This window comes from Athene noctua, chromosome 10 (assembly GCF_965140245.1).
Source record: "Athene noctua chromosome 10, bAthNoc1.hap1.1, whole genome shotgun sequence".
Taxonomy (NCBI): domain Eukaryota; kingdom Metazoa; phylum Chordata; class Aves; order Strigiformes; family Strigidae; genus Athene; species Athene noctua.
In genome coordinates this window covers 20,135,677-20,162,023 of record NC_134046.1, presented here as the reverse complement: position 1 = coordinate 20,162,023, position 26,347 = coordinate 20,135,677, and the positions used below count along the sequence as shown (strand labels likewise).

Genomic DNA, 26,347 nt, shown 5'->3' with positions numbered 1-26,347 from the left:
AGCTCCACCTCACCAAACAATGGACAGAAGCTGAAATTGTGCCAGCCTCTGACACTGTGTGCTAAGGAGGAAAGGCAGGGTGCTACAGCTCTAGAGATAGCTGGAAGAAGGAATTGCCCTGCAATGCTGAAGTCCACGTGGACTACCACTTCAAGGCAAAATGCTTTTTTGGGATAGGAAGTCCTCTCTGCCTAAAAGCCAGCATTCCTGCTCAGGAAGTCTGCCAGCCACCAGCACTGCAGGTCTCAATGCAGCTGCAGAACAGAGCAAATGTTACCTGCTGCAAGGCGGGAACCTGCGTGGTGCCTCTGTCAAGTTCAAGAGCCCACACCATTTCACATGGTACTACCATGGGCAAAACCCAGACTCGCTTGTTTGAGACATCACCCCAGCTGTATGCGGAAAAAGTCGTGTTCTGGATCATCGTCTGTGACCAGCGAGTGGCACAGAGCTGGAGCTCTCTGGGAGCAAAAATCTCAATGCTTCACAGCTTCCTACAAGCTCAAAACAGTGCCAAAACCCAACTGCAGGTGGCATTCTGCAGGTGGTCTTCTGCTGATCTCTGGGAAGCATCAGGCTGTAGAGCCAACTGACTTAGCACTCTCAGGTTACAAGGGAAGGCTAGACCACCCCAGCTTCTTTACACAGCACAGTGCTCCTTCTTCCAGCAGGATCTGTACTGCCCAGTTTTGCAGAACAAACACAAAGGTACAGGTTAGTCCTGAATTTCAGGATGTTTTGTTCCGTCTGATCTTCTGAAAGAACTGACTTTTTCTTTATCCTCCTGCTTCTGAGAGAGCTCTTTTGGTCTCAACTTTGAGCCTCCAGAGTGTTGGATGAAACATCAAAGTCAGTATCAACATCTGCTTCAGTCCTAGTGCTCGGTGCACATGCCAATGTTGATGCCTGATCTCCAGTGCCAAACCCCCCATCTCAGAGACACGGAACTAGGCCTGCTTGCTGTTGATATGATGCTGCACTTGATATGATGCTGACTTGTCAAGACAATGCTGGAGCTTGCTCCTTTCTCCATGCAGCTACAAGGCCCACTGACATGTTAAGGACAAGCTCTACCTTCATTATTCAGGAAGGCAGAGCAGTGCAGACAGAAGATGGGGCTGAAAGGAAGTACTGAGAGCAGCACAAAGTAGCTACTCCCAGCCACACATCTCAGAGACCTTTCCTTCTGCCCACCACAGAATCAGGAGCATGGGGCCAGGGGAAGTGTCCCAGCAGCAGGAGTGTGACTGTCCTAGAAACCACTCTTCCTCTGTGGCCGATTACCCCACCGCTGCTAATCCAATTGCTCAAACACACAATCACATCACTGGACTGTGGTAATTAATCACTGCCAGCATATTAATGCCACTGATCCTAGCATGCAGAAAGCTCAGGTAACTGCCGTGCAATTCTCTACTCCAGATAAGAAGGTATTTAGGAGAGTTAGGAGGAATCCCACTTACTTGATTGCTTATTTACCAATAATCCTCATTAAAGAAAGCGTTAAACAAGTGGCCTTTCTTTAAGGAAGCAAACTCAGATTCCACTAAAACAGGCCAGTGCAACTTTCCAGAACAGAGCTATTGTCTCTGCAAAGATCTCTCGTGCGTGTTTCCACAGGAGGATCTCTGGGCAAGTCCCGTCAGCTACTGCGTGTCTGCATGTCAAGGCAGCAAGCAGGAGGAATGATGAAATCCAACGTCACCAGCCAGGCACATAAAGATGGCACTCTGCCGTACATGCTCCCTGGCCCAAAACACGACAGCAGGCACCAACGGTACCAACCCCGCAGCACGGTCCCGGCAGAGGCGGCTGGCGTTCCGTGCACATCTGTGCTGTGCTAAAGGGGTCTGAGAAGGGGGGCAGGAGAGAAAAACAGCCCAGAGGCAGCACGTCTGGGCAGAGCAGCTCATCACCAAGTTTATGAACTAATAGATACAGTCTCCTCAAGACTAAGAGCGTGCCAGTCTGCAAGCCTGACACATTAGATGCACAAAGAACACTCTAGAGCGTGAAATTTAGGAAACATATTTTACTGCACTTTCCCAGCTCCAGATGTACCCTGAAGCAAAGGCAGCAGCCCCTCCAACAGCCCATGCTATAAGCTATGGGAACGTAGTGAGTGACTCGGGGGGTTATTTCCACCCTCGATGGCTTCAGCCACATACGTCCTCAGAAGATGACCCAGGCTCCAGATGCTGCTGCACCCAAGTTACAGAAAGGGACATACAGGAGGGCAACTGCACACAGGCTAACCACCACACAGCTGCTGCGAGGGAACGGGCAAGGCAGGGGAAGGAAGATTCACCACGAGCTGTAGCTCCCCACTCAGCTGTGCTCAGAACGACAGCATCCTGTCCCACAGCACTAAGTAGGCAACCTGCGGGGACAGTGGCTTTACACCAAGACTGGATGTCTCTCTAAAAGACAAGTTAATTCACAAATTTTTGGCTTAACACTGCAATCACAGCTGTCTGCTTATAGCCACGCATACATCAAAACCAAAGTAGCAGGCAGCTTGGCATCAGAGATCAAACTGCAAGAAAAAGCTGCCTTAGAGCAGAGCCCCAGATAAGCACTCCTGAAGCTACAGGAGCCCCTTCCCCCTCTGCCCCCCACAGCCAGCTGACAAGCTTGCCATCATTACCTGGTCATCCCAGTCGCCATCGGCCCAGGTGGTAGTCACGGTTTAACCCCAGGACAGGTACAAACCAGGCTGTACTTGATTCTTCGCTCTAAAATTGCATTTCAACATGCTCTTCTGCAGCTATGCCCACCTTGTATTGTCACCAAGTTAAACGCCTTAAATGCCCAACAGAACAGACAACTAGCTCAAAGGACGTATGTACAAAAAAGATGCTTTTTTCAGTCTTGTCCCTTCTTGTATTTCTGCACTGCTCATCTCCAGCACATCTGGTGTCAGTAACAGGAAACCCTGACACTGAAAAACAATCTAGGGGAAAAAACCAAAACCAAACAAACCCAAAACAGCAGTGCAGGGAAATAAGCAGCACCCTCCTGGTGATGGGGAACTCGGCTGCAAACTGTCGCTGACTTGTTGCTTCGAGTCACACATGCTGCAAGCAGCTTGGTGAAGCTTGCACGGGAAGTGGTCACAGCAATTGACTCCTCACAGTGGGTTTTATTCTGCTAGAGTAAGCACCAAGATATTTAGTTTTCCTCTAGCTAAGAGGAAGCTTTCTACTATCTTCCATTACGTTTTGTTTGAAAACTACAGTTTTGTGCCACCAAGAAGGGGTGAAGCCTTCCCACAGCCCTCTCATTTGCATCTCATGTCTTCCCTTAGCCAACAAAACCTGCTTCTGGTTCTCCCCCAGCCTGGGACCAGAGACACTGACTGGTGCCTCTGCTCTGACTGACAGATAACAAGTGCTGAGCAAGCAGCTTGGGGAAGCTGGACCACTCGAGACATCACACAGGTTTTGTGTTCATTAGGATGTGTGATCTCTGGCATCTTCTGCAGAGGCAGCTCTGAGATAGAGAGAAAAGATGCAAAAAGCAGAATTTCCATTTTTTCCCCTGTATTGCACCTGCCTGTCTAGAAGCTGGGTCACTATGCTGCCCTTCCCAGTGCAGACTCTGCTCCTGGGAAGACTTCTTGCCCCGGAAAAGGTAAGCATTGAGAATACCTCCCAGTAGCACCCCCTCCAGCAAGAGCTGTGGAGGGGAGGAAGCAGCCCCAGCAGCCTCCACCTGATCCCCCAGGCCAGGGGCACTCCTGCAAGTTACATGCAAGGGGCACTGCAGAGCAGCAGCAGAAGCACGAAGGACACCAGAGCCCTTCTGCCAGCTGGAAGCGTGTTTTTCTTTCCCTGCAGAGTACATCTCCCCTGCAAGGTGCAGCGATAAGATCTCTTCCCGAGGCAAGCACCTTCCCCATCCTCCTGCAGCCCTGGGAAGGCAGGAGGGGATGAATATGGTACCCACAAGCACCTCTCAACTATGCACTTGAACACTGACCTGGCCCATTTGCTGGAAGACCATATAGAAGTTCCCTCGCTTGTCAATCCTGCTCGAGTGGCCCCTTGCAGCCCGTCTGCACTACTTGTTTTGTGCTCGAGCTATGACTCAAACGGCCGCTGCGCCTGACCCGCGGCAGGGACCAGCAGTGCAGATTTTGGCTAGGTGAGACTTCTGACTCTCTGATTAAACTCTCAGCAACCACAATCAATCCCTTCCTCCCACTTTGTTATTCCCAGACAGCCAACTCAGATCGTATCTTCAAGTGCATGCAGTTGAAAGGAAACTCAGATATTATCTTCCCAAGTATTTAGAAGGCCTCAGAGATAATTTTTTCCCTGTCATTACAAACATTGCAGCCAGGTAGAACTGCCATTTTCCTGGCAGCAAACAAATTGGGATATAAACATCTACAAACAAGCCCCATCCCGAGGAAGGGCTGGCGGAGAAAGGTGATGGGGATCAAAGGTACAAAATAGATCCTTCCTGGAGTCAGAAGAGAACAACGTGGAATGCACTGGGGCATGAGGGCAATAGGAAACAAGAGCCCACGCTCTCCTCTCATAAAAGAACCAGAAGCCAAACTAACCTGAATCAGGCTCAAACCCAAACAAAATGTTTTTTCTCAAGGACCCAATGGGGTTGAGAACATGAATGTTAAAACTTCATGTGGGTTAAAAACAAAAGGGTGGGATAGGACAACTTCACAGAAGACAGTTACCAAGGCAGTGTTTCTGGCTCAAGCAGCACTTCGTGACAGATAGCAGGATCCCGGGACCGCGTTCAGGGAAACGATGACTCGCATTCCTCTCCACACATCTTTTCCCAGCTGTTATTGGAAAGGGCATATAGGCTAAATATACAGCCATAGCGGGGAAGAGCAAGGGTCTGATTGCCTAAGGGCGTGCAGTTTAACACGGCTTTGGCTTCACTTGTGTTTCCAGTGCATGGCCAGCTAGAGCAGGCCCCTCAAAACTCTACTTGTAATTCATGGTTTTGTCTAGAAACAGAATGAGAAAGTGTAAAAATCCTAATATTTAATTCTATTTTTAAGGGAAGGTAAGCTAAAGCTAGTATTAAAACCCACAGGAAATTAAACTACAGAAGGTTAAAAGAAAAAAGATAGACCTAAGAACTTCTTCTATACAAATACCATAAAAATGCTTATTTTAAAGATAAATACAATAGATGTGTGTATATATACATGCACACAAACACTTTGTTTCCAAGATTTAGTAAAACCAGAACTCAAGGCATCAAGATAAAACAGGTATTTTTGACTTTAAATTTCGCTTTTGTAAGGAAAGCTTCGTATCTTGCTCAATTTGTTTGACATTAATTCTGAAATTAAGTCCATGGTGTTACAGAAAAGCATTTTACCAGAAGGCAACCTGCGGGAGAGCCTGGAACAGAGGACACCCAGGCTGGCAGAAGGGCCTGGGCAGGGAGCAGAGAGAGGCAGTTGAGAGAGATGAGACCAGATCACCACACTGAAAAATTAAGAGCAATTTTAATTTGGACCACAAAAGAGTTATCTTCGTGGTTAGCATACACAAGGTGGCAGACCAGTCCCCATGACAGTGCACTCAGATTTGAGGGGCACTAATTGCTAGAAATATTGGAAGTAGAAGATATAGCACTTGAGATAAATTCCCTGGCCCTCCACAGCAGCTTGTGTTCACTGAAGTCTGATTCTGGACTCTCTATAAACAATTTACATGGGGGGTTCAGCTGGTTTACAAGTGAATTTAAACTTTGTTTAAAAGGCAGTCTACTGACATATCTAGAGCACCCCTCACAGCAGCTCTAGCCAGAAAGTACAACTGAGGCACACGTTGACAAGAAAGCACACAAAAACAGGCAGCAAAGATGCAAGACGCTGCTTTTTAAATGTGAGGACTATGAGGCATCAGAGCCTGATCTTGTATTTCTCAACAGGCAAGTTGTTCCCCAGCTAGTGCTAAAGGACATGTGCAAGAGCAGCCGGCGTGACAGTCACCACTGTGTGTCCTGTCCCCTGGTATCACTCACCATCCACCAGCTGTTTCAAGTCTAATTCACACCAGCTAACGACCTTTGATAGAAGTCACCCGGCTGGAAAGAAGGTGCTGCTTCAGAAAACAGGGTTTAAACTGTCACCAACAGGTCACCAGTCTTTGCTCCACCTCAGGCACCAAAGGGACAAAATCACCCACAAGCATCCAGCAACACCTGAAATCTCAGCTGAAGCCCAGAAAAATACTTCCCTGCTAAGCTGCCCTGCTGTACTATGCAGGAGACGTTCTCTTCAGATGTCGTCATGAGCACTGAAACCAATGAGGCTAAAATGATTTGCATCTCTTGCTTGATTTCTTAATTGAATTGAAGGTTGAACAAAACCCCTTATGAGGGTTCAGAGAATCCACACAGAAGAGAAACGATGAATATCCTAATCAGAGAGGAAGCTTCCACTGGACATTGTCTTATTAAGTACTAAAGAGTCCACACAAAAAGATAAAGACCCTGCGGGATAAATTCCTAAGTCTAGCAAGGCGGGAAATCTCGCTGAAGTTTCTGGCACTGGCTTTTGGAACACGTTACACAAGTCAGAGGAGTGCTGTAAGCTTTGGTGTGTTCTTTTAGCTGGCTGCCTATTTTTTTTTTTTTTTTAATAAAAAAAGGTATAGAGCTCTTCCTCTCAAATTAGCAAGCAGAAGTTATTAGAGGGGTGATGGACAGACTGATGGGGAGGACAGTCCTGCAAATCCTCTCCTTGGGAAATCTGATCATAGTTCCAAATCCTGTTTGAAGGAAACCCTTCTGAGGCTCCAGCTCTGGCAGTACACCTGAGCCTGGCCAGAGGGCGTGCGGCAGGACCCTTACCCATGTCTCAACCACGCAATGGCAGAGTACTTTTTCCTTTTTTCATCACCAGAACAGCATTCCCTAGGCTTCCCTAGGACACACTGACACTGCAGCCACCAGACAAACACAATGGTACTGAAGAAAGCAGCCAAGTGCAGTAACAGTGGAGAGCGGGCAGCTTGGGCAGCTCCTCCAGTGCAAGGAACAAACAGCTCGAGGGCTTCAGGCACCAAACCCAAATCTGAAAATAAGAAAACCTTGATGGAAGTTTCATACTTAGGAGTTGCCTCAAAATGCTGTTTGGCTGGACTGCTGCATGGAGAGGCAGTCACATTCCAAGGGTTTATAATCACCTTCTGGGTATTCCACAAAATTCCTCAGATAATGAAATATTTCAAGCAGGTCCTTGAAACTGTTTAAGCACCATAATTTCCTATAGGCTGATGTGATGGCACCAGGGCTTCAGCACTAAGCACAGGACTGGAAGGCAAGGCTTAGGATCTCTGCCATACCTGCCAGGGACCTGACTGCTGGGCATAAGATGTGCTGCTGCTACCAAAGGGAAGTAAAGCACAAACAGCTGACATTAAGTGGACACTCGAAACAAGGCAAGCAACACCAACAAAAAGCCATTTTCAGCACTTCAGTTACGTATGCAGCATCATTTATATTCTTTGTGGCAGCGTAACTAAGGGCAGGCACATTCTGTTTAGAAACATCCCGCCGTTCCATCAGCTTTACCACCCTACCCTACAACTCCAAGCCAAGGCATTAAGATTCAACTTTATGGAGTTGCTCAACCCTGATTTATTACTCAGCCAGCAAGACTGCCATAGCTCCTCATTTAAATATATTTACCACACAGTGATTTATGCAGAGCAGCCAGGGCATCAGCCGTGGACCTGCAGCTTTCAATGTTTCTCATGAAAACTATTCTAAACACTTCTTGGCAGAATGAGATATAAATGTTCCAACTTTAACCATCAAGCATAAAATGGGAAAGCTGCAAAGTGAAGCAGCATTGCTCCCATGCCACAGAGGCAAAGAAAGCTGCTGGAAGAGGAATTAACTCCCAGAAGACCAGCAGCTTCCAGCTAGGCAGCATGTTGCTTTAAACCCACAGAATTCAGGAGTCATCAAAAACTACCAAACTGATAACCTCTTCCTGCAGGTGCACATTTTTATAGGTGCCTTCTCCTCTTGCTAGAGACCACGGAGCAAAGGGCTGGACTGCTTCAGTAAAACTGTCTGCTCTTCACAATAACCTCTGGTCCAAGCTGGCCAGCCTTTCGTTCACATAATAAGTCCAAAAGCAACAGATTACTGACGGCACAAGCTCACCAAGGCAGAAAGTGCATGACTTCACAGGTCCAGCTGCTTCCCAGCTGCTCTGGTGCAAGAAGATTGATTTAAATGAAAAAGCAAAGATGAGCACCTTAAAAGACAAGACAGTAACAGAGTCTGCATTGTTCCTGCAGCATTAATTTCACTGCATTATCTTTCAGCTAAATTATCTTGTTTACCTGCACTACATATTTAAAACAATAACCTTCATCTGGTTTTGACCATGGCCTTAATGGCTTCAGCCAGGACTGGGGAAGGCTGGAGCCGCTCGTCACAGGTCCAATGCAGAGATAGCGCCAGCTTTTCTCCCCACCCTGCTCTGGTATTAAGAAATCAAGTGACAAGTTGAATTTTTTCAAAGCAACACCAGACTGCTTCACTGTAAGGAGTATCAGAGGGATTTAGGGTTTTTTTAAACACTAACATTCTGCCCCATCCATAAGGATACAGGACTCATTCAGTCACAGTGCCCAAGCTCATTCCTTACACCAGCACTCACGCATTCAGTCTGGCCAAAAAGGGCCAGAGAAACAACCCCAACACACACAAAGCCAGCACGATCGACTAAATACATTGCAGGACAACACGCCCATCTCTGCAAGCAGCATAGCACTGCACCTGACACATCAAAGAAGTTTCAAGGGTTGCTCCAAGCAATCCCCCTGCAGCAATTCCAATACAAACATCCTGCCATTCCTAGTATCCCATTTTCACAAACAAGAAAGTCCAAAAGCCTTAAAAATAGGACCAAACTGTCCTGCTTAGCCACCAGACAAGTTATTTAAAATTGGGACCCAAGGACAAACTGGACAAAAGCAGAGTGTTCACAGGACAAGAGGGAAGCAAAAAGACAGCAAGGACAAGACAAGGAAAACTGGTGTTTTTCTTCCGTATGCAGCCACAGAGTTACACAGCCATAATGTAACATATTTGCAACTGTTAACTACTGGCATGGAATCTGTTATCAGTCCTCAAAAGTGATCCTGATGTTTTGCAACAGCAGAAAAAGCCAGTAATTTCTCCCTTCCTCACAGGAAATCAATCTTGTATGGGTCAGAGAGGTTGGAAACAAGACCTGCATGTTTTTGAGGAAAAAAACCCCAAATTACAGTGTATTTCAAATACTGTGAGGACAGGCTGCATCCCTCTATTTTGACTTGCCATTGCAGTTTTTCACTGAAGAGTGTGCCCTGCCTTCCCAGCACGCTGTGTCCCACTGCTTCCTAGGTGACGGTACAGACGGCTGTGAAAGGACAGCAGCGTGGACTCGCAGCTGCACGCAGACGTGGAAGACGGCAACAGCTGTGTCCTCCTCCTGAATCAAGTGGGCAGATTACAATTTAAATTCATGTTTAAAAGAGAAAAAAAAATGGAATAAGAAGATGAGACAGATCCTGTACTGACTTCCCAGTGCAAAGTAACACAGTGGAGCATGTGGTGACTACCTACTCCCTCTGCAAGAATCCTAGGAATGGGTGCAAAGTCATCACACCTCCAATGTATACCACAGGAAAAGAAAGTCCACACCTCCAACATATGCCCCAGGAAAGCAGTCAGATGCCATTCTGAGGCAACAAGGAATATTAAATCAGCACTCATCTGGATTTTGTAGCAGTTCGAGCCTCTCCAAGCCAAGCATCATTTCTTGCTTACTACATGTGCTTTGGACACCCAAAAATCACTCTCCCCTTCATGCCTGCATTTCTTAGTCAACTTAGGCATAGTAATCCTCTGCAATAGCAGTGCCTTTATGTTCCTATGTTCATTACTTCCAGCTCTGCTCCCACACAGAGCCACCTTCTCTGCCTTGCGGCACCCAGAACAGAGCAGAGCCCAGCCCTAGGCACGGTCTGTGCTGACCCTGGGAGAGAAATGAGGACAACTCCACTTCCCAGCCCAACAACCACCCACAACAGTCCTAAGTGTTCCTGAGAGCCTATAACAGCGAATACGTTTGTCCTTAATCACTCTGAGCCTTTTCTTCTGAATCCACCCCCAAGTCACTCTTGCTTTGATTTCTGCTCAGCACTCGCCTGATCTTCATTATTAATGCCCAAATCCCAGTAATTAGTTTAAGAGGGCATCCTATTACTAGCACTCACTGGACTCTCCTTGCTGCTCAGACAGTCACATTCCTATGGCTGTTCTTATATCTAAGTAAATCTGAAACACTTCCCAGAAAAACCTGATGGCTCATTGCTATCAAACAGCACAGGAGAACATAAACTGTTTAGCGAGAGCATAAGGGCTGTATGAAGAGATGCTCAAGCGCCACAGGAAAAATGCAGTCTCGGAGTTGCAGAGAGGCCGTTAAGCTCTGAAGGTGTGTTCAGCTTGCTTTCGCTTTACAGCGCTGCCACAGATGCGGGGAAACAATTAAACTGCTTATCACAGTATGTCCCATTCAGACTCCAGAGCGGGAGAGCAATTCCAATCCCCAGGTGGCAAGCACAGCAATTAGGTACCCAATTACGTGCACCAAAGCTTCGCTTTGCTTATGTTATTTTACTTCAATAGTTACATAGTATTTCCTTGGCTTACTGTCATTAAAAGATTGTAGTTTCAGAGACGACCTGTAACGTCTCAGCTGAGATCGGGTCCGACCCGCAGGACCTAGTTGCACACTGTTCAGCATTTGGAGGATGCAGAACAATCCAGATGCGGGCAGGTGACTTAGCAGTCATTCAGCAGAGCCAGTTACAAAGCCTGATCACAACCTGTTTCCTCACCTGGAGGGACTAGGCTTAAAGTTTAAAAATAAAAACACAATTACACCACACTCAGGATCAGCCTCCAGCTCCACAACAGCCCAGCTCTGAAGAGCAACTCTGGATTGGAGCTTGAGCCTCTTCTGGGCTTAATAACGGGTTGCAGGGGAAAAAATGTGGTTTTAGCAGCTCAGTCCATCTCTTGTAAAGCAGACATGCTATGCCAAAAATAACCTGGCTTACTAGTTACAGTCACCAAGCATTCACACTTTGCAGGTCTCTGATCAGGGACCACAATGCCCTGCACCACAGAATCACCACCAACACCAGCTGAGCGCTGGACAGATGATGCCCTCCTCAACACCACCAAGGTGTTTCACGTAACAGTTATAAGTTTTTAAAACATTAGATAGCCAGGACTCATTTGCCAGCCACCACAAAGGAAAACATTTTCTTCCAGCTCAGATGAGGTCTCTAGTGCAGCTTTGTTGCACCTTCAGCCTTTCTGCTGGAGAGGCTGGGCTTCTCAGGCCGTTCTGCACCTGGCACTTCCCAGAGTCATGTATGACAACAGCTACAACTGCTAGTCCACGGCGAGAAGTACACGATCAACAATGATGCAGTTTTGGGACTTCTCAAATATAATAATAGATTCAGAGCTGTCTTCCAAAGGCCTCTGCTATCCTACTGCAGCAAAGTCCAAACAAAAACAGGTTACAGAACTGAAGCACCTTCCACAAAAAAAGAGACAGAAATGTTCAAAGATAACAGCAGTGCCTCCCACTGCAGGGCAGCAGAAGACAGACTGCTTCTCATTTATTCCTCAGGACCTTATGCCAGCCAAGAATTTAGCTCACTGCTGTAGGCTGAGCCTAAACCCCCACCCCCACTCCCCCAAAAAAGCATGTGATGTTGCTCTAGGTAACAGAAACAATACCTAAAACCCAAGGTTGCAAATAATGATCTAAAAAAAAAAATCAGAATACCTGAGAATTAAGGTTGTCCATGAGCTGGTCACAGCAAGCACCACAATTTATTCTCCACCCCTACGCCAGCTTTTTGTTCTCTCTCCCTCTGAGGCAGGCAAGCCCTTCACCCATCCATGGCTGTCAGCAAGTAGCCCAGGAGAGACAAGGTCCTGGTCCCAAGGCTGGGGACAGCCGGCGGCAGTACCTTCCTCCCACCCCGGCAATGATTCAGCCCCTCCGGGCCCTGTAGGACAGGATCTTTGAAAGCCTTAACTTGGCAGATCAAGTCTACAAAGCACTGGTGAACTGGAAGCCTTTCAGACGCCTGTAACCTGATAAGGTATATAAGATACAGAGCATTTTTGCTGGGAGAGGAGATGGCACATCCTTCCTTTGCCATGAGATCAGGGCGCTGCCAACCTTCCAGCCATTGTGCCAGACCAAGTACCTCTCAATGCAAGCAGTTAGGTGCTGGTTTGTTTTTTAGATACTGCCAACCTAAAGCTTTTTTTAATTCTTTAACTCTTGGAAATGGCTGAACTGCTTTTGCTGAAAACCTGAAGTAAAGCCTGAGGCAAGAGCACAGCATGGGAAATACCAATGCAAGCAAAACTGGTGTCACTGAGATACTTGCTGCTCCTCCACGAAGGCCTGTGGAGTACAAATGGCCAGAGCAGCTAAAGCAGGCTACCCCACACCCAGAGTCTGAGACTGAATCCACTCCAAAGGGGAATTAATTCGGGAACTAATAAGTCCTGCAAAAGGGAGCTCCAGCCAAATCACTGCAACTGGGAGGCAACTTCTGGAGAATGTGCTAAGGGGCTTACAGCATCTGGACATGTGTGCTCCCTGGTTACTGCCGCTACGCCCTGCTCCATCCCAGGCCCTGCTTGCTCATTCCCCTTGGATGCAGCTCCACGGGAGCATTACTCACCGGCTGACCCGCCGGACAGGACGGCAGAGCTGCGTGGAGGGCGGTGGGGTGCAGTCCTGGTCTGGCCTCCAGCCGAAGCCATGGGCGAGGTGCTACGCTGAATGCAGCGGGGTAGCAACGCGATGAGCCTCACGGCTTAAATTGCCGCCTTTGCTCCAGAAACTAAACTAGTTTAAAACCTGAAGGAAGCACTGCCCGAGTACAAGCCCTGTTTAGGCAAGGTGGTGCTGTCTGAGCAGAGTTTGAAAATAATCACTTAACTGCTGCAAAAAGTTATGTTCCTGAAGTATTTATTCTGTGCCACAGTAATGCCTGCTCCCTTACTTTCTTTGCTTTTCTTCCTTGAGAAAGCTGTTCTTTCTTCCACTGCTCTTTCACAAAACCAAGAAACAATCTGAAGAAAAACTGTTAAGACAACTTGGGGCAGATATGCCTTTTTTTTTTTTTTTTTTTTTTTTTTAAAGATATCAACTATCTACATCATCAGTGTCCCTATAAAGGCAAATCACCCGAGTCTGGAGACGGGTGCCCTGAAGCACTGACGACAACAGCATTATGTAGCTAGCAAAACACCCCACAAGTCATTGAAGGAGAGGTCTAATCACATCACTTACAAGCCTACAGCTTATTCTGGGTTTTGCAAGCACACAGAACTGGAGCAGATCAGAAGCACTGGAATAACAGGTATTCTGACACAGGCACATCAGCCAGAGTGAAAGCTTAGAGGCTGGGAAAAAAATCCATAATGTCATTTGTGACAGCAGGTTTGCTATGCTTGTAACATACACTGCCAACACACCCAGGAAAGCTGCTTAGAGATCACCAGATAAAGGCTTTTCACCATTCAGCCTGTTATTTCATGTAAATTGGGTTGTCCTTGCTACAAAAAGGTATCTCCATATGAAGCATAAGGTGCTCAAAGGATCAGGAATGGCTGCTTACAGCAATAAACAAGAAGTATTCACACCATGGCTGAATCCCTTCAGCCCCTCCCTGAAACCTGAGGGTCCTGCTCACTTTTCTACAAGGTGCAGTTCTGCAATCCAGAGCTGCACAGGCTTCTCGCTTGTCAATGCAGGTGATCTCCTCAAAATATCACCACCTTAAAATAGGGTTTTGTCCGCAGAAATAACTCCAGACTCCTCTGAGATATGAAGTCATGTTTTGAAAAGCAACAGTGCAGCAAATTCAATTAACTAACAGAGCCTGCCTTCTACTTGGACAACATGGAAGCAAGATTTCCCAAAGCCCATCCCCAAGATGTAGCATGCCATTTACTAGGTATGCTGCTGCAACCCTGCCAGCATGATCTAGAGGGTCTGCTTCCAGCCCCCTCCTCTTCTGGCCTCCCGGAGCAGGGAGTCCTGCACAGAGCATGCCATGCCCCAGAAAAAAATGGTAAAACTACCCTGCTCTTATCTTGAACCCTGGTAGAAGCTGGAGGCGGCTGGAGAGGACACGAGCAAACCAAGCCAGAGGCAAACAGTAGCTCTTTAGAGGGATAAACCACTCGTCAGCCTGTCGTGATTGATAAGTACATCTGCCAGTCCCCACCTGCTGTTCACATTCCTGGCATTTCTTTCTGCAGCATTTTCTCCCGAGAAGGGACCGGCTGCTTATCAACTGCTGCAGGAGATTTAAAGGAAGTGAAACAGGTCCCAGTTTAAACAAAATGAAGAGATTTCAGGCCCTGAGCAAGTCAGTTTTCTTGCATCAGACTGGGGAACTTGCTGAAGGGGTCTATTCCAGGAGCCCTTGCAGGTTCAGAACAGGGGAACTTGTAATGGGTGTTAAGCACTGCCCCCCCTTTGCTCATTCCTACCATCAGACCTTTGTTAAACTGGCAGATAAAGCAGGCGACTCCAGAAAAGTCTCTGTAGCCTCCAGTCACTCACACCAAAGTAGTTTTCTGCACCGGTCAACCACTCCCTAGAATAAAAGGGAGGGAAGGGTGAAAACACTCCAGCCTCCCCAAAAGGGCAAGGGCTTTGCTGCCGCATGGGAGGGCTGATGAGCAGCGACAGCCGGGAGACCGGCCAGGACAGCTGTTCAGAGCAGCAACAGATATTTCTGGGAGTGAAGGAGCAGCAGTTCAGCCCTGGACACAGGCTGGAAGTTCCTCCTTTTCTTTAGGTTAGTTTTAATAAGTCAAGAAGGTGAAGGAAAACTGGTACAATTAAAGCCTTGAAGCAGAGGGGTGGAACATGAGCCTGCTTGTTGTCAGAAGAAAAAGCAGCTCCGAGGAGCTCTCAAGAGCTCAGTGTCTTTAAGATCCCAACCCCTCTGTCAAACTAGATCAAAATTAGCTATTAGGATCAAATTTATTAGAGCATGTACCCATACTGAAATTCTATCGGCCTGGTTGCTGCAGGGAGTCAAGGCAAAGCAGGGTTTCTGGAGTTCGGGTGCCCCAACACCCATCTAAAAGTGACTTTCTTTCAGTGAAGATGAACACACACAACTACGAACAAGTCTACGAGGTTTTTTTGCTTATTTGCAGTCTTTGGGGAAGGAGGGAGGAGACAGCAGGAAATAAATGCAGCTTTCCCCATGCCTAGAAGAGGAGCAAAATGCAAACCAGGTTTTTATTTCAGACTAGGGTGGTTATTTCCATCAACAGGCAGTACCACTCCTTAAGACAGACAGTACAGCAGTGCTTTTATAAACCTGGGTGAATGCAATACGAAGTCTGATTTATCCCAGACACTCCTGGGGAGGAACCCAGCCCTGAGAGCTGTGGCTCAGTAAGCAGGACACCCCAAACACCGTGAGCACTGGCCAGCCACCCCTCTCTGCAGAGCAGCTTCCCTATCACTTTTTGAGGGTTATTTCCCAAAGCTGCCACACTTGCTCTTAGGAAAGAGCCAAAAGTTAGCAGCAGTGAGGGGAAGGGGAGGGCAAGCCAGGTGTGAGCAGCATTTGATTAGCTGGCTAATGGGTGCAGCTGTCCTCCGGTTTTACAGCTCTTGGAGGAAATTTAAACAGGAACTTTCTATAAATTAACTGCCCATAAAACGAGAATGTTTTCTCAACGCACCAGAAGGTCAGGAAAGGTCTGCTCAGCCCCCCATTCCCAGGACATGGCAAACAGCCTCTGCAGTTGCAGTTTCTCCTTCCAAAGCAGGAGAGCGAGGATTTAGCCTGGGCAGTAGCGAGCTGGTGAAAGCACGCTCGCACAGCAATCAAAGTCATTCTCGATTCACAGCAAACTAATAATTTGTGTTTCCCCTAAAATCCCCAGTGCAATCCAGATGTCTAAGTAGCCTTTGTCCCAGAAGGCAAACTATGTAACAGCCTCAGAAAGACGGCTACAGCTCCACTTGCCGAAGTCCTCACAAGGCTGTTTGTTCTGTGGGAGCAACAAACACTGATTTCAACTCCTTCCAGGTCTGGGAGCTGCAAGAGATAAGGTGGTTATAGACACTCTCCCCCAACCTTTCTGGCTTCCTCTTCCTTAAGAGGATCATTTGAGGTAAGAGTTCCCCATTAGGGATATTCCATTGACAAAAATGCACCTGAGAGGTTCTCAGTTTTGTGGGAAACAGAAGGATGGGAAAAAGCCAGGGTGAGGCCAGTACAGCAAACATGGGAAATAAAAGAAATAAAGCAAATTGTTTGGGATGCATTAGGAGGACGAGTGTGTGTCATGGGGTGGCTCATTCCCTGCAGTTACCCTGACCCATGGGAGCAGAGCCCCTGGCAGCAAGGACCACAGGAAGGGTCATTTCACCAGGGGACAGGCTGGCTGGTCCCAGGAAAGGGGGAGCGAGTCATTTGGCTGAAGGGCTGAATTCCTCTGGCAGCACAAGGAGGGCAAGTCCACAGCTGTCCCAGGGGAATGGACACAGGCCAGCTGGGGAGGGGACTCACAGTCCCCCAAGCACCCTGCTGTGGGACCGCCATGCATGAGCAGCGGGTTTCCCATGCTGGGGGGTTCAGCCCTCCTGGCACACCGGCTCTCCCAGCCTGCTAGCAGCAGCCTAGGGGTACAGCACGCCAGGGAAAAGCTGCCCAAAAGACCTGTGGAAATGTTTGGAAAAGCTGAAAATACAGTTTGGGAAACAAGCACTGACCAGCCATACAACTCTTCCAGGGATATTTTAAGCATTAGTATAGTTGTATTCCAGACTCTGAGTATATTTTTTATAAATATTTGTTTCAAAACTTATTATATTCTTAAAGTGCAGTGCAGTGTTTCAAATTTTAGACCTGCAGGCTGTCAGCCAAATTTGCTGCTGATTTTAAAAGCTGTTTCGTGCAGGTGTTTTTCTACACAGACATTTATTCTGTGTTATAACATTAGGTCTCTACTGATACATCAAGCCCTGTGGATTAACACATCTTTATTCAGAAATCAACAACAGTGGGTTTATTTTCAAATTCTTTTTTTCCCCCCTTTTTTTACAAGCCATTAAGCAAAAGAAAATACACCAGTAATTCTGCATGCAAAGTAACTCTCTGTAGGACTAGGTATTTTTGTCATTGACAAAGCCACAGCACATACAACTGGCAGCAATTTCTGGGAGCTCCGTTTGAGCAGTGCGCAAGGCTGCCAGGACACAAGTACAGCACGTAACAAGCCAACTACACTGCAGACATGCCAAAGCTCCCCAAAGGCCCTTCTCCTCTAAAGACACAGCAAAGCAGCGTGCAGAGGGAACACAGATCATCCTGCATCCTAACCCGGATACCCTGCCTGCAAATAGGTCTAGACCCATACACTTCTTCAGCCCAAACACGCTGCATTCACAGTATTGAACCCTCTTGCCTGACAGGCAAACATGGAAAACCCAGACATGGCAGTTGTGCTTTTGGAAGGTCCAAAGCACTAGCAAACAGCAGGGTATGGCTAAGGGCAGATCCTGCACCCCAGCTCTGTTGGTCACTCTGCCACTCCAAGCTCCCAGCCCATCAGAGATACAGGTTCTTGCACACCAGAGATACCAACAAAACACAGCTCAACCTTCAGAGCACAGATTTCCACCGGCGCTTTACAGTACACAAATATTAATATTTGCAAATAAATCTATGCCTGCTTAATCCAGAAAACACACAGCTGTGGCCAAGCATGTGTTTTCTTTGGAGAACAGACCAGACACTCCAAGCCTGGTTGCCTTACCTATTTTTCAAAGCCAGATTTAAGTCAGCCGAATAGATAACAACCAAGCTAGAAACACCAACCCTCACCACAAACCCTCCTGCTCCTCAAGCTCTTGGTTGCTACTGAAAGGGGGAAAACACCCCCAAGGTACTTCAATCATCTCTACCAGCGCTGCTGGGGAGATGGGGAGACTGCATGCCTGCTGGGTCAGGGCAGGTAGCTGCCTGCCAGCGTGCCTCACGAGTTATCAGCTAAATCAGGTTAGAGGAGCTCCATGACGGTTCAGCAGGAACAGGGCTAGATGACCCCTCTATCTCTTTTTCCATCCTTACAGCTTAGGCTGTAAATTCTTCAGGGGCAGCTGCAAGCCAGAGGTCCTGGTGGAACACTGCAGGCCACAGCTAGCTGGGACCTCCACAGGGAGCCATGGCAGCAGTTCCCAACAGCTCCAGGGTAGCGATGCTGGATGAACCTAAAAACTGTGAAAAAAATCTTAATTTGTTGCACTGGTACACAACCTGCACCTAAGAAACTGCATAACTGGACACAGGTAAAGGAATCGAAGCTGAAATCTCTTAGGGTGTAGGGTACTCAACATGCACCACATAACAGTAGGGGAGCTTTGCAGTGCAGGGACTTACAAGGCCACCTGTACTGAGATGACCATAGCAGCTATATAAGGTTGAGATTGCTAAGTAACAAGAACGCCAGATTTGGATATGGATGTAGCAGAGTTGAAACCAACCAGCAAAAAGTACTAAGGGGCTGTTATTTGGGAGTCTGGGCAGAGGAAGGGAGGGCCAGGGGCAACGAAGAGACAGCTCCTGAAATAGAAAAAAAAAAAGGCGAATAAGGTGTAATATAAAGAACAAAGGAGGGTCAGTCTTTCTGTGTAAGGAGTAGGGGCACCTAGGGACAGCCATGACCCCAGTGTGCAGACTGAAACCCCCCAGGATGCCAGGGAATCCCCCCGGACAACCTGCTGGACTCTCCACCCAATCTGCATCCAAAATGCTTGCTGTGGGAAGGCAAATCAGGACAGACTTGCACCCTAACACAAAGTGGCATGGGAGTGAAGGGTGACAGATCTGCAGTTCAGCCGTAGTGCAACTTGTCAGATTTAGCAGTAATATTTACTAGCTTTAGAGTTGTAAGCATGCAAAATGCTCTATCTGTAAATTACTATCAGTGGTGTTTATTAGTGAATCAAATAGTCAATAACTTGACTAGTTTCTCAGGAAAGTATTGCTTCATAATAAACATCATCGTCTCTCAGATCAGCCACATCTCCACCCGCACCCCAAAGAGGCTGCATCAGACCAGGGGCTCAGATGGAATCTCCCAGCCTGGAGGTCTGGCTAGCTGCTGTCTGGGTATCTCGGTTAAGCAAAGGAGCTGGGTTAAGCCTGCATGGGCAGATGCAACCTGGGCTGCTTGTGTTACAAGTTTGTACAATGCCTGACACGAAGAAGCTGTGACCCACCGCTGAAAACTGTGCATGCCACCACCACAGTGTGAACACACCACTGGCCACACTTTTAACAGCTTCTAATAATAAACTGGGATAAAGTTTGAAGTGCCTGCATAAAGCACACTTGCAATTAAAGAGACACTCCTCAGCCACGCCACATCAGCAAAACCAGAGAACAGGCCACACAGGGTTGGGGACAGGACACACCTCAGGTCCTCCCACTCTTCGAGCAGGACTGACCTAAATCCTCCTGCTTTCAGACTCCTGTGGCAGCAGGGAAATGAGCCAGTCTCATTAATTTCACCTCCCACTGCCTGGTGAACTTCTCTGCAGCAGAAAAGAAATGATTCAAAGCTATGCTGGTGACCTGGCAACTCGCATCTTCTCTGGAACAGGAGATGGCAAACAACCTGCTGCAGCATCGCTCACCTAATGGCCAAGCTCTGCTCTTGCTCCCCAGAGCTCCTCAAGTTATTCAGCTGAGGACTTCTTAAAAATTCAGTTAGGACACCCAGCAAGGCAACCATTTCTCTGCAGGGCAGTTTATGCAATAGAAGGGTACACAGTCCATCGTCAGCTGGTGGCTCAGCAAAGACTCCTCTGATATGCATGAGACCTCAAGACTAGCACGCTGCACAACACCGGCGACACCAACCCCTCCCTGCCACTTCCTCGGAGCCTCACCAGAGCCAAGTACAGCAGGGCACCCCATTTTCCTGTGATTTCCAGAGTCCAAGTTTATTTTTTAATCTGATAGCAACAGTAGAAGACTATAAAAAAACCTCACACTGGCCTGAGCGGCTCCGGAGTCTAAAATAAACATGCCAAGCCCTATTTGTGATGGTGTAAAAATAGCTTCTTTCTCATCCCTTCCCAGGACCTCTGCTTCGTACACAAAAACTTCACAGGTTAACTATAAAAATACCAGACGTGCAAGGAATGTCTTGATTTAAGCTTTGCACTGTTTGGAGGAGTTCAGAAACCCACCTTGGCCCCGTAGCGAAGGGACGCACCCTCAAAGCTCATATCCTGCCCAGAGCTAAAGGCCAGGAACTGTCAATTCCCTTTAATAGAAACTACCATCCTAAAAAAACCCAAACTTTACTGGAGTTACATCTTGTGCTCTTTCTTGGCTGGATACTTTTTAAATGACACTTATTCCAAAGAGCATTAACTATAAAATCTAGTGCAAAGCTGTGCTGCAGCCAGGACAGGCTCCCCGGGAAGCGGAGCACGCACAATCAGCATCTTCATCAAAAGGAGAAGAGAGGCTGTGGCTAGTCTGGCTCACTGTAAGAAACATCACTTCACAGCAAGTACTGCTAAATTAACTTTTTTCCAGGGCCTAAATGTATCTCACCTGTCACCTGCGATGCTCAGGCCTGAAGATTACACAAAAACAAGACTTAGGAGAGCTGCACCACAGGAAAGCCATCATGAAGCTGAGTTTAATCATTACATCATTTCTAATGACAGATCAGCTGGACCCACAAACGAGCACCAACCTATTTATTACTCAGGCTTAAAAAAGGACCAGAGGAGAATCTGCAATGCATCTGAAACCTGCTGGTATTTATACACGCACTAAATGGCACCCAGGGGAAAACGCCAGGCGTACGTGTCCCCAGCCCCATGGGCAAAGCCTGCAGGAGCCACCAGGCTCAGGAGCTTTCCCAGAAATGGCCGGGAGCCGGCACATCTCCCTACAAGGCAGTCCTGACAGCGGCACAAGCAGCCGTCCATTTGCTGCCACGCTCTCCCGCCTCACCACAGCCCGAGAGCGCACACCCGCCTTTCACCCGCCCCAGATAACACATGGCAGGCACCCATTTTGGGGCACCCCCAGAGACCACCTTCACCAGCAAACCCATCTACAAACACTATGGTCCAGCACCAGTTTCGTGTTAGTCATTAAAATTCATCTCCAGAAACCTGGACTTAAATTGAGGCAGCATAAATTAAGCAGCAATCTGGGGCTTTGGGTGAGATGCAGCAACATCTCAGAAGAGCTCTTAGCACAGCCACACTCATTTTAAGTGACAGGGATAAGAAAAACAAATTTGCTTGCTAAATACACATTTAGTTTAAGCTGGTCATATTGAAAAGCACAACATTTTTATTTTAGGTTATGTTCTTAAACATGTCCACACCACATTCAAGGCTAGCATCTAGTGAGTTCTGTTATATGGGTCCCTAAAATTTCCTCCACATCATTAAAGCAAATCTTCAGTCAAAGACTTCAAGAGATGGGAAAGTCAGTCTCCCCACAGCTATTTCTTCCCATCAAGCACCCTAGCAAATGAATGAGAGAAAAAGTGCACCTTTTCCAGGTTTTACTTTGTCTGGCTTCCTCCTACTCTTGTTATACACAACTTTCATAATTTATGATCAAAACTGTTTCAGAGAACAAGGAGAGTGATCTGGAACTTTCCAGCTCTCTTGTACCACCTGCCTACACACTACCACTGAAGAGTCACCTCACCAGATGCTCCAAGGTAAAAATCACAGCTTGTCTTATTTACATTAATATTTTGTGTTAGCTGTTACATAAATACTGCTGCTCTTAAAGGAAGCTTCTCTCAAGTCCCCTGCTCTCCTCACCTGCCATCAGCTCCTGTTCTTCTAGCTTATTCTGAAAGGGCAGGACTCCTGGAAATAAAATTTTCTTCTTATCTGATAGGCACTGGTATAACAGCCCAGCCATCAAACAAGCACCAAATAACTGTGACACTCCAATAATCTCAACCCGTATGTGCAACCCAGGATTTCAGCTCATACTCCCACCCCCCAATGCCTGCGTTACAGTGATGCTCCTGTCCCTGATGCAAGGCAATGCAGTGCATCATGCTTCCTTCCTACTCCAGCACACTTTTCCTCCTATTCAATGGCCCACATAGATCTCAAGAGATCACGCAACACAGGGCCCACAAGCAGCACGCATTCTTCCCTGTTGGCAAACACCTGGAAACTCAACAAAGGAATGGCTGAACCTCCCCCTGTCTCTTCCTCACAGGGCAAATGTGCCCTGGCCTGTCTGAAGGCTCACAGCAGCGCCACAGCCAGCTTCATGGTCATTTTAAACTGGTGTTACTTCCAGGGGAAGCATTTCCATCTCTCCCATCCCTCTTCTCTTTCCCCTTTGTGCTGGTACAAGCATTACCACCAGAGAAGTAGATGAGGGAACTGACACACATTAAAGAAATCCAGCAACAGACAAACAAGAGCCCTGTTTCCACCTGGCTCAGCTTCCTGGCTGGATGTGGGGTCTTCAAGACCACTTCTCTTTGCCCTTGCACCAGCACAAGTGGAAGGCAGAATCTCTTCTGCCAGCAGCACCAACTCAAACCAAGCGAGAAGCTGAGCACGTCAAGTCTGGACCCTGTGAAAAACCATGCCATGCAACAGCACTGCACAAAGTCACCAAGGAAAACCAAGCAATTCCAAAAGATAAAGGGAAAAAGAAATTAAACTGGTTTCAGCTGGACATCTCCTATTTATTTCACACTATTGTCCTAACCAGCATCTAAGCAACCATACTGATAGCAAGGGCCACCTCCCACAGCCAGCTGCATCCTGATAGCAGGCAGCACAATTCCCTTACAGCAGAAGTCTCCAACTGGATGTATTCTGCATTAATAGTCCACTCGAGCACTTCTGGGCAAACTGCAGCAAGCAGGCAAGTGACCTGACACAGGTTTCTTTTCAGCCACTAAGCCACTTTAAAAGACATCTAAAAATACATTAAATGCTTTTCTCATGTGACTTTTCTATGCAAGGGACTACTCTAAAGCCTGCCAACAGCAAATGGAACGAGACACTGCTGCAAGACCTCTTTCCTGCATGAACAGCCTCTGCATCATCAACTTGTTTGAGTACAGGACACCAGCCTAAGATAAAAACCTGGAGCAATTTGCAGTCTGCTTGGCAGCATCAGCTACTGATGTAGCACCATTTTCCCCAAAGGGCTGTGCTTCTGTTCAGGATTACCACCCAGATGGGGAGCTGCAATGTTTTGCTTGGTTTCTGCTCCAGAAGGATCTTTAACTAGTTACACCCAGAAGAGTTCATACATATACTCCTTCCAACCAAGCCTAAAGAAGCAAAGTAACTTTTCAGCTTTGCTGACACAGGTAATTTCTCTCCATCGAGGAGTCGAGGTAAATAGGACAACTGTTTGCCTCAAAAATGCTGTGCAAATCAACTCAGCTGGCTGCTACCACAAAGCCCAAGCAGGATGACACTGGCCACTTCAGTTACTCCAGCTGATCCTCAAGCCCACCTCCTTAGAGCAGATTTACATCACCAAGTTCACCATCAAGATTATTCTTCCACTCCCAGGGGAGAGCAGACAGCTCTTCTGCTCTTTTGAGATGTGGACCTGTGTGCTTACAAGCTTCTTGTATGTGCCTGGGTCTGCCTCGAACAGGAGCAGACACTGACACACTAGGAAATGAAAGGTGTCTGCTCCTGGATCAGTTCAGGCTGCAGAGCCAAGCCATCTGCTTCTACTGATACTGAAGGTGGCTTTTCCTGGCTCCAAAGCAGACACCTAGCCGTGTGCCCAGGCAGGTCCTAGCTTCAGCTGACCTTTTCCAGCTGGCACAGCCTACGACTGCTGGTCCCAAACAGGGCTTAGAGTCAGCTGCACAGAATTCACTAAGAATCATCATCTTAAGTCGCTGCTTAAAGAAGAATCTCACCCCTAAACACTGACACAGGGAGTCAGCTTAGCCAGCCTGAATTCCCATATATGACCAGAAAACAGGACTTCGGCACATGAAGCACTCTCTTCTCAGGCTCTCAGCTGGAGTGACCAAGCCATATACTCCACCAGGCCAGAAGACACAGGGAAGAGCTCTGCACCCAACCTTGCTCTCCGTCACCTCCCTCATGCTCGTGGTGGACTGCTTGTCCAGCAGGATCCGAGTTGACCAACCCATCACAAAACACAGGTATATGTGGCCAAGGCACAAAGGGCAGAGGGCAAAACTGTCCCTATTTGCAGTACTGTGATTTCATCTTATCAAAATCAAATCCTAAATCTCACTGCCCCCCCTGTTCCCTGTTCATGGAGCAGGGGAGAAGCTGCCTCAAACGATCTCCTGAAGCATCTATATCAAGGCAATGGTTTTTCAACCAGCATGTGAACAGACTATAAGAAAACCATAAAAGGTGCAAAAAGGCTTACCTGAAGTCAGCAGGATTAAGTTCGCTATACAAAGTTATGCACCTCCAGGGGAAGCTTTAGGAGTCTGCAATTCAGGGAAGAGCAAACGGCTGGAGGCTGCTGAGCTGGGTCAGGCTGGAGCAAAGCGCACAGCACGAGGATGCAGAGCGGAGGTCTGCAGGAAACAGCTTCTTCCTGTGATGGCAGGACAGTACCACGACCCCTCTCCCCCGGGACGATCACGGGCCAGGCTCGGTCGACTGCCAGACCAAGCTGAGCTCACAGAGCCACATCCAGTATACAGATCAAAAGTCACCGAGGTGCCAGCGAGCGATGCACAGCTCTACCTGTCCCAGCAGGTCCTGGCTCCAACCCACCACTGCCAGGGCAGGGGGAAAGCAGGAGCTGGAGGCAAGCAACAGTTGCACCGTTTCCACTTGACCCAAAGAATAAGGCATTTCAGGAGCATGGCAGGCCTAGCAGCACAGAACCAGTGTGGTGGGGAGAAGGAAGACGAGGGTCAGGATTCCAGTTTCCAGGAATAAGGGGCATGCAATACTATGGCACCAGCACTGTGACTCTGGTTTGAGGGGAGGGTGGTGACTGAACCACATCACAGGTTTGGAGTACTGCTTCTAGACTCCAGGAGCTCATCCACCTCCAGTTGAGGCTTTTAAGCAAACCTTCTCACGCCTAAATTAGCCATGGTAATCATAGAGTACTTCGCTCTGCCACGTTCTGCAGACAGAATTGCACACAACTTTTATCCCAGCTTATCACCATTACCACACAGGGGAACACTGCTGCCTTCTCAATGGTTTAAGTCCACAATATACAATTTAACCTCTTTGCCAGTAGCAAATGAAGCCCTTTTTTATGTTAGCTTCAATTACAAAGTTTTCATGAGGCTATAAAGCCCTAGTCTTATACTTTTTTTACAGTTTACTACCAATGGTCCATAGGGTTTTGCACGCAGTACTGTTACATGTTGCTTTAGCTTTCTCAGTACATTTCTGAAGATCTGTACTTATTCTCAGCAATTGTTACTCTCACAAGATCAAACTTCTTACCTCCCTAAAGGCTGACCCCTGATATTCAAACAAAATTTTATTCTAAGGTGTGATAAAGTGTTTCCTGAAAGAGCAACCAGCACAAGGCTGCTGGCATATGGATAAACATAAAGCATCAGCTTCACAAACACCACTGAAAGCACAAAACTCTCCACACAGAGGACATGAAGTTCCACATTCTGGCCAAACAGCTCACTCTGGGGGAACTGAATTGATACTGTGCAAACACGCACAGCTCCATGGCACAGACCTTTACGTTAGATTACATGAGATTGTTAGTCCAAATTACTTCTGTATTACTGCCACCAACAAAAACATTAGCGCCCAGCCTGAAATCACCCAATCTGATCTGTAAAATAAGGTTTACTGCCCCATTCCTGATGCTTTATCCCACACAGGATGGACAGACTGTGTTGTGACCACACTCTAAAACCTGCAGGACCACTTATTCATCCCATACAACAGCTATTCTGTGCACAAATACCACATAGCAGAAGCTGTAGATGAACTCAACACAAGAACACAGTGATACAAGTTTTTTTCACCTATTAAATTCAGTTGTTGCCAGTACTACTGAAATTATACTTTCCAACATGTCTTAAAACGTGCTACAGTACAAACATCCAGGAGAAAGGAAAGATGCTGAGGATTTTTGGGAGCAGGTAGGCAAGCGGTTTTTGAATTTTAGGATAAATACTAGAGGAATAGTCTCCCTTTGAAACAGCAGAGTCCCACCCTCGTCTCCACCCAGTCTTTTCC

The 26,347-nt window shown here is 47.4% G+C and overlaps 1 protein-coding gene across 7 annotated transcripts in view; it reads right to left on the bottom strand.

Annotated features, from left to right (window-relative positions):
* The window catches only part of DAG1 (dystroglycan 1), a 53,532-nt gene that overhangs the window by 20,207 nt on the left and 6,978 nt on the right, over nt 1-26,347 (bottom strand). Inside the window, exon 1 of one of the 7 annotated variants that reach the window (XM_074914628.1) lies at nt 6,844-6,860. The exons of 4 other annotated variants lie outside the window; for them this stretch is intronic. The gene's annotated coding sequence lies outside the window, so the exon portion shown is untranslated. Of the gene's footprint in view, nt 1-2,647; nt 2,665-3,981; nt 3,999-6,843; nt 6,861-26,347 lie in introns of those variants that run through there. 2 more of the 7 variants (XM_074914629.1, XM_074914630.1) reach the window with 2 other exon arrangements.